The 8,665-nt window shown below is 41.1% G+C and overlaps 1 pseudogene; it reads right to left on the bottom strand.

Moving 5' to 3' along the window:
* Positions 1-6,892: 6,892 nt before the first annotated feature.
* LOC132223403 (ferritin heavy chain-like) lies at positions 6,893-7,522 on the bottom strand (annotated as a pseudogene).
* Positions 7,523-8,665: the final 1,143 nt, after the last annotated feature.

Genomic DNA, 8,665 nt, shown 5'->3' with positions numbered 1-8,665 from the left:
TTGGAAGTGTTCCTTCCTCTTGAATTTTTTGTAGTAGTCTGAGGAGGATAGGTTTTAGTTCTTCCTTGAATGTTTGGTAAAACTCCCCTGTGAAGCCGTCTGGTCCTGGGCTTTTGTTTGATGGAAGCTTTTTGATGACTGCTTCAATTTCTTCCATAGTTATTGGCCTGTTGAGATTTTTAGATTCTTCCTGATTGAGTTTTGGAATGCTGTATTTTTCTAGGAATTTGTCCATTTCCTCCAGGTTGTCTAGTTTGTTGGAGTAAAGCTGTCCATAGTATTTTTTAACAATCATTTGTATTTCTGTGGGGTCTGTTGTTATTTCGCCTCTATCGTTTCTGATTTTGTTTATTTGGGTCCTCTCTCTCTGCTTCTTGGTGAGTCTGGCTAGAGGTTTGTCAATCTTGTTTATCCTTTCAAAGAACCAGCTCTTGGATTCATTGATTTTCTGTATTGTTTTTTTGGTCTCTATGTCATTTATTTCTGCTCTAATCTTTATTATCTCCTCCCTTCTGCTCACTCTGGGGTTTTCTTGTTGCTGTCTTTCTAATTCTTTGAGTTGTAGAGTTAGGTGATTTACTACCATTTTTTCTTGTTTTTTGAGATAGGCCTGTAGAGCTATAAACTTCCCTCTCAGGACTGCTTTCATTGTGTCCCATAGGTTTTGGATTGTTGTGTTTTCATTGTCATTAGTTTCCAGGATGTTTTAATTTCTTCTTTGATCTCATTGTTAACCCAATCAATATTTAATAACATGCTATTCAGCTTCCAGGTGTTTGAGTATTTTGGGTTGTTTTTATTGTAGTTTATTTCTAATATTATGCCATCGTGGTCTGAGAAGATGTTTTTTATTATTTCAATCTTCTTGAATTTGGGGATACTTTGCTTGTGGCCCAGTATGTGGTCTATTTTTGAATATGTCATATGAGCACTTGAGTAGAATGTATATTCCGTGGCTCTGGGGTGAAGTGTTCTGAAGATGTCTATTAAGTCCATCTGATCTAGTGATTCATTTAGGATTGCTGTTTCTTTGCTGATTGTTTGTCTAGACGACTTATCCAGTGCTGTCAGTGGTGTATTAAAGTCCCCTACTATGATTGTATTGTTGTCGATCTCTCCTTTGGTATCTTCCAGGAGTTTTTTTATGAATTTGGGTGCTCCTGCATTGGGTTTACCAGGGTTATATCTTCTTGTTGTATTGATCCCTTTAGTATTATGAAGTGGCCTTCCTTATCTCTTGTTATGGCCTTCACTTTGAGGTCTATTTTGTCTGATATAAGTATTGCTACCCCAGCTTTCTTTTCCTTTCCATTTGCCTGAAAGATATTTTTCCATCCTTTCACTTTCAGTCTGCGTGAGTCCCTTCTAATGAGGTGGGTCTCTTGTAGACAGCAGATGTATGGGTCATGTTTTTTTATCCATTCAGCCACTCGATGTCTTTTGGTTGGAGCATTTAGTCCATTTACATTTAAAGTTATTATTGAAAGGTACTTATTTGTTGCCATTTCTTTTTGTGTGTGTGTGTGTGGCTGTTTTCTTTCTGAGCTTTTTATTTCTTCTTTTTATACCAGTCCCTTTAGCACTCCTTGCATTGCTGGCTTGGTGGTGATAAACTCCCTTAGCCTTTTTTGTCTGTGAAGCTTCTTATTTCCCCTTCAAGTTTGAATGATAGCCTTGCTGGATAGAGTATTCTTGGATTCAGTCCTTTGCTTTGCATCACTTTGTAAATTTCTGTCCATTCTTTTCTGGCCTGATGTGTTTCTGTTGAGAAATCATTTGATAATCTAATCGGAGATCCCTTGTATGTAACTTTCTGTCTCTCTCTTGCAGCCTGTAAGATTCTCTCTTTGTCCTGAACATTTGCCATCGTAATTATGATGTGTCTTGGTGTGGGTCTTTTCGGGTTCACCTTGTTTGGGACTCTCTGGGCTTGTGTGACTTTTTTCTTCCCCACCTCAGGGTTGTTTTCTGATATTATTTCTTCGAATAGGTTTTCTAATCCTTGTTCATCTTTCTGTTGTTCTGGTACCCCTACCATTCGTATGTTGTTTCGCTTCATGTTGTCCCAAAGCTCCCTTAGGCTCTCCTCTTGTCTTTTAATTTTTTCCTCCAATTGCAGTACATTTTGTGTGTGTTTTGCTTCCTTGTCTTCTAATTCACTAATTCGGTCCTCCGCTTCTCCTAGTCTATTGTTGATACTTTCAATGGTGTTTTTTATTGCAGCTATATCACTCTTCATTTCTTCTTGGGTCTTACTTAAGTTGTTGATTTTTTCATCTGTTTCTTCTAGCTTCTTCCATATGTTATTGATTTTTTCATCTGTTTATTCTTGCTTCTTGCATAGGTAGTTGACTTTTTCATCTGTTTCTTCTAGCTTCTTGCAGAAGTTGTTGATTTTTTCCTCCATCCGGTTTATGCACTCTAGGACCCTTATTCTGAATTCTTTTTCTGTCATGTTGCATGCCTCTGTATTACTTAGCTGCTTTTCTGGAGAGTCCTCCTTCTCTTTCCTTTGGGGGTTTCTTTGTCTACCCATGTTTGATCTCACTGACATATCTAGATTTTGAGTCGTTCAGTGGCTGCTCCCTGGGTGGCAGTGGCTCCTTGGGCTGTGGTTGCTCCTGGGGCGGTTTTGGTAGCAGCTGCTCTTCTGTTGGCAGCAGCTCCTCTGGTGGGTGCTGTTCACAGCTGTGGTGGCTCTTCTGGCTGGTGGGGGGAGGCTTCACGTACAGCTGCTGTTCCTCAGACAGAGGGTGTGGTGCTCAGGAGGCTGCTGTTGTTTGGATCTGCTGCGTTGATTTAAAGGCACAAAATACAACACAACAAGGCACCACGTACCAGGCACTAAACACAAATATATTCACGATATTAATAACCCCAAATAAAGGTGACCTCCCGAATTAAGAGAATTAGGGGACAAGGAAGAAAGAAGAGAAAAAGATAAAAGAGAAAAAAGAAAAGAAAAGTAGGGAAGAAAAAACAAGTCGTGCAAAAATGAAATTGGGAAAAAGGAGGGAGAAAGAAAAGAGAAAAAAAAGAGAGAGAAAAAAAAGAGTGAAAAGAGAGAATGAAGTAGAAGAGGGGAAGAGGCTATGTATATGAGGAGAAAACTCCTATAGAACTGCCACTAATCCCAACAAATTCCAGCAACAGCTCCCTGGAGATGAATGTAAACTAGAAACAACCAATAATATCCAGAGAGGCAAGGGAAAACAGAAGCACACAAATAACCGGGGGGAGCGGGTGGAGGGAGGGGAAAAATCAGCAGAAAAAAAGAAAAAGAAAAAGCCAAACAGCCTCACAACCAGTCCTAAACACACACACACACACACACAGAGACACACACACAAAAAACAAACAACAACAAAAAAACCAATATACTCAACAATCAAGCAAACAGTAACAAAACAATAGAAAGATAAAAGAAGAAAAAAAAATTTGGGTAGTGAAGAAAGATAAGGGATATGTGTATAAGGATTTAGAGCAGTGGATTGAAAATGGGATATATAAGTAGGGTGAAATTTTGACAGGAGGTAAACAGAACGAATAGGGACAATCTAAAGCAGGAATAGGGTAAGAGAAAAAGGACAACAAAAGGGGAAAAGTGAGGGAAAGGGTTTTAGCATAGAGATAAAATTGAGGTAGGGAAAATTGATGCTAAAGGAATGATGAAAATAGAATAGAGAACACTAATCCCAAAATAAAATAAAGAGAAAATAAAATGGCACTTTAAAAAATGGTAAAATGGTAGCAGTAATAATACGGCTTAAAAATAAAAATGTAGTAATTAAAAGGGTAAAATCAGGTGATGGAAAAAAAAGAAAAAAAATTGGTTTCTTAGTTAAAAGGTGAAAAAAGAAAAAAGAAAAAAGAAGAAAAAAATTGCAGTAGTGAAGGTCCTTCGGTTCTTCTACTCGTCAGTCTGGCTCGCCTTAGTCCTGTCAGGTATTCAGGAGAGTGTTGAATTTCCCTGCGATACACTGTTCCTCCGTGTTGTAAACCACAGTCCTGATTTTAAAGCAGGCCGTATTTGTTTCCCAGACTGCCTTAATTTGTATTTAGCTAAGAGTCAGTTTGTGGCTCAGCCTCTGGGTGGCAGTGTTTTTGGGTTGGCCTCTGAGGCTATAGGGCCTCTCTGTCCAGTAGCTTGGTTTTATCGTCTCTATTGCACTTAAAACTGGTGTGGGGAAGTCCACTGCCCAGAGCTGGTTCCTTAATAGTTACCCTGTGTTGTTGCTGGGATAGAGAACATTTTTTTTGTATGCAGATAAAACTCCTGCTCTGTGTGTGCTTATTTATTTAAACTTTTTGTATATGTTGTTAATAAAAAGGATCTGAAATTAATATTAAAAGTGGCTGGAATGTCAAGCTGACACATGTCCCTAAACATAGAATTATACATGTGAGGTCACTACTCCTGTGCATGAGGACTGGGCTCAATTAAATGTCAGGTGAGGCTCAGGTACACACTCTCCTCCAGGTGCAACGGACAGAGTAAGAATAAGAGTTTGTGCAGTGCATACCCTGGTGACAGAATACCATTTAGTGCTGAGGCATATTTTAAATACTTTCATCTGAATTTTAATAAACAGAAGGAACTTCATAAGGCAATATGTACTTGTAAAGTTACAAGGTTTATGGTTGTATTTTTAGCCATGAAATGAAAACCTCTAATGGAGTAATTATGGAAAACAAATTTGGCTGTTTTGAAATGTCCAGGGACTACCTTACAGATAGGCACTGAGATATCCCATATATATTTTATTTTTTTTAATTAAATCTTTATTGTTCAGATTATTACATTTGTTCCTTTTTTTTTTCCCCCCATAACTCCCCTCCTCCCAGTTCCCGCCCAACCCTCCGCCCTCACTCCCCACCCACTGTCCTCATCCATAGGTGCACAATTTTTGTCCAGTCTCTTCCCACATCTCCCACACCCCTTTCCCCCCCAAGAATAGTCATAGTCAGTCCATTCCCTTTCTATGTCCCTGATTCTATTATAATCAACAGTTCATTCTGTTCATCAGATTATTTATTCACTTGATTCTTAGATTCACTTGTTGATAGATGCATATTTGTTGTTCATAATTTGTATCTTTACCTTTTTCTTCCTCTTCCTCTTCTTAAAGGATACCTTTCAGCATTTCATATAATTCTGGTTTGGTGGTGATGAACTCCTTTAGCTTTTCCTTATCTGTGAAGCTCTTTATCTGACCTTCAATTCTGAATGATAGCTTTGCTGGATAAAGTAATCTTGGTTGTAGGTTCTTGGTATTCATCACTTTGAATATTTCTTGCCACTCCCTTCTGGCCTGCAAAGTTTCTGTTGAGAAATCAGCTGACAGTCGTATGGGTATTCCCTTGTAGGTAACTGAGTTTCTTTCTCTTGCTGTTTTTAAGATTCTCTCTTTATCTTTTGCTCTTGGCATTTTAATTATGATGTGTCTTGGTGTGGTCCTCTTTGGATTCCTTTTGTTTGGGGTTCTCTGCGCTTCTTGGACCTGTAAGTCCATTTCTTTCACCAGGTGGGGGAAGTTTTCTGTCATTATTTCTTCAAATAGGTTTTCAATATCTTGCTCTCTCTCATCTTCTGGCACCCCTATAATTCTGATGTTGGTACGCTTGAAGCTGTCCCAGAGGCTCCTTACACTATCCTCGCATTTTTGGATTCTTTTTTCATTTTGCTTTTCCGGTTGGATGTTTTTTGCTTCCTCGCATTTCAAATCATTGACTTGATTCTTGCGCTCCTCTGGTCTGCTGTCGGGCGTCTGTATAATATTCGTTATTTCAGTCTGTGTGTGCTTAATTTCTAGTTGTTTCCCCAATATAAAGATCGAGGGTCTTATTAGTTTTCGTGTAGATCTCATTAAGTTTATCAGCAGCTTCTAAACAGTTCTTGAGAGACCTTAAAAGTGTGGTTCTGAACTCTATTTCTTCCATTGACAATTTTGTCCTGTTTCTTTGTCTCCGCATTTTGTTATGCTTCCTTGGTGCACCCCCTAGTGGTCTTTGTTCGCAGTCTTATAGATAAATCTTGATTGTTGTAGCTAATTCCAGGGAGGGTTTGACCTCCAGGCCAAGTGGCTATGAGAATCAGCCGTGTCAGCAGTGAGGAGAACTTCTGTCCCCTAGGGAGGTGCTAATCTAGCCTTTGCCTGAGGCTATCCGGCAAATGCCTCTGTGCAGGGCTTGGGCGGGGCGGGTCGCACAGGATCAACAGGGTGGGCTGGAGAGAGCAGTTATGGCGGCTCTCAGTCCTGTCCCCAGGGGCTCTGCCTCTCTGAGTCCCAGCACCCGCTGCAAAGCTCGGAGAGAAAGCTGCACTCGCTCTGACCGAAGCCCGACAGTCCCGCTTCTCCTGTTTGAGTCTGGGTCCCTAAAGACTCGCCTGTATCTGGAGCTCAGAGTCTGCGACTCCCTCCTGATTGAAAACGCCAACCGCGCCTTCCGCCGCCAGCCCGCTCCGCGCACTCCGCACCTCAGAATTTGACTTCAGCACTGCGCCTCCTCTGAGTGTCCGTATGCGTTTCTCTTTCCTCCTAGTTGTAGGACTTCCACTCAGCCAGCGTTCTCCCATATATATTTTAAAGGATGCTGCCAGAACAAGATATTTTAGGAAAATAATTTTGCCAAATAATGAAGATTTAGGCTGGTTGAGAATCCCGTTCATAGTTTAACTGCAAATTTAGCATGTTCCGATTCAGGAATTTTAGCAGTTGTTATATCTTTTTTTGGGGTGGTATCAAATTACTTTATTTGAAGGAATAATACAAATGAAAGATATGGCTGGGTTATGGTACAAGTTATAGAAAAGGTAAAGGTATCTCCAACACGCAGTATTGCTTTGGTGACCAGGCAGTCACACCTGAGGCTATGGGAAGCAGCCTAAGGCTTAGTTCTCATCACTGTCTCCCATGGTGTGTTTTTCAAAGAGAAACTCTGCCATGCCAGTTTCAGTGGTCTCCAACCTGTGCAAGTTGGTTACGTCATCACCCAATTCATTGATGAATTTCACCTGCTCATTCAGGTAATGAGTCTCAATGAAATCACACAAATGAGGGTCATTTTTGTCAGTAGCTGGTTTGTGCAAGTCCAGTAGTGACTGACTCACACTTTTTCCCAAGTGCCGGGGCACATTCCATTGCATTCAGCCCAGTCTCCCAGTTGTCACGGCCTGGTTTCTTGATATCCTGAAGGAAGATTTGGCCACCTCGCTGGTTCTGCAGCTTCATCATTTTCTCAGCATGTTCCCTCTCCTCATCAGATTGGTGAAGATAATATTTGGCAAAGTTCTTCAAAGCCACATCATCATGGTCAGGTCAAAGTAGTAAGACATGGACAGGTAGATGTAGGAAGCGTAGAACTCCAGGTTGATCTGGCGGTTGATGGAGGCCTCTGAGTCCTGGTGGCAGTTCTGGTGCACCTGCGAGGTGGGCGCAGTGGACACATGATGGGCGGCTAAAGAGAGGCATGGCTGCGTGGCTCTGGAGCGGAGGCGGGGACCTTGGATCGTCTGGGGCATCTGAGGCTATGTGAGGAGAGTGCTGTGAGAGGCGAAAGACTGGCCTGGTGGCGGCTGCAGTGCAAGCACCAGCTTCTACCAGTGGTTCCCAACCTTCCTAATGCCGCGACCCTTTAATACAGTTCCTCATGTTGTGGTGACCCCCAACCATAAAATTATTTTCGTTGCTACTTCATAACTAATTTTGCTACTGTTATGAATCGTAATGTAAATATCTGATATGCAGGATGTATTTTCATTGTTCACGACCCACAGGTTGAGAACCGCTAGCAGGGAAACCACAGCTGCTCTCCATGAAGACACTGTTATATCTTTTTGGTGATTCAACTTCCAAAGAAGCCTTTCCTCTGTAGAAGGCAATGTACTAAAGTGGTTAAAGAGCACAGATTGTGGCACCAGACCTGCTGTATCACCTTGAGTATATTTCTTAATCTCTTTTGTCTCAATTTCTTTCCTTACCTGTGAAAAATGGTGACTTTAGAAACAACCACCTTATTGGGATTCTTATGAGAACTAAATAAATATACATGAAGTCTTTAGAAAAATACCTAGTACATAAATAGTATGAGCAGTAGCTATTATTACCACTTAATGTTCAAACTTCTGAATCATTTTAGTTGAAATGTATGCTGGGATTTTGAAGCAATTAAAAAATTGTCATTTACAGGTACCATATTTTTCTAGGTATAAGACACTATAGTTTTCTACCAGTGGTTATCAACCTGTGGGTCGTGACCCCTTTGGGGGTCAAATGACCCTTTCAAGGGGTTGCCTAAGACCATCGGAAAACACATATATAATTACATATTGTTTTTGTGATTAATCACTATGCTTTAATTTGTAACAATGAAAATACATCCTGCAGAGAACCAAGATGGCGGCATAGGTTAACGCTGGAGTTTGCTGCTTTGAACAACTACTTCAAAAGTGAAACCAAAAAATGGAAGGGACATCACCCAGAACCACAGGAACGCTGGCTGAGTGGAAGTCCTACAACTAGGAGGAAAGAGAAACGCATACGGACACTCAGAGGGGGCGCAGTGCTGAAGTCAAATTCTGAGGTGCGGAGTGCGCGGAGCAGGCTGGCGGCGGAGGACGCGGTTGTTGTTTTCAATCGGGAGGGAGTCGCAGACTCTGAGCACC

This window comes from Myotis daubentonii, chromosome X (assembly GCF_963259705.1).
Source record: "Myotis daubentonii chromosome X, mMyoDau2.1, whole genome shotgun sequence".
Classification (NCBI taxonomy): domain Eukaryota; kingdom Metazoa; phylum Chordata; class Mammalia; order Chiroptera; family Vespertilionidae; genus Myotis; species Myotis daubentonii.
Note: the sequence above shows the minus strand (reverse complement) of the source record. Positions and strands in the feature narration are given on the sequence as shown.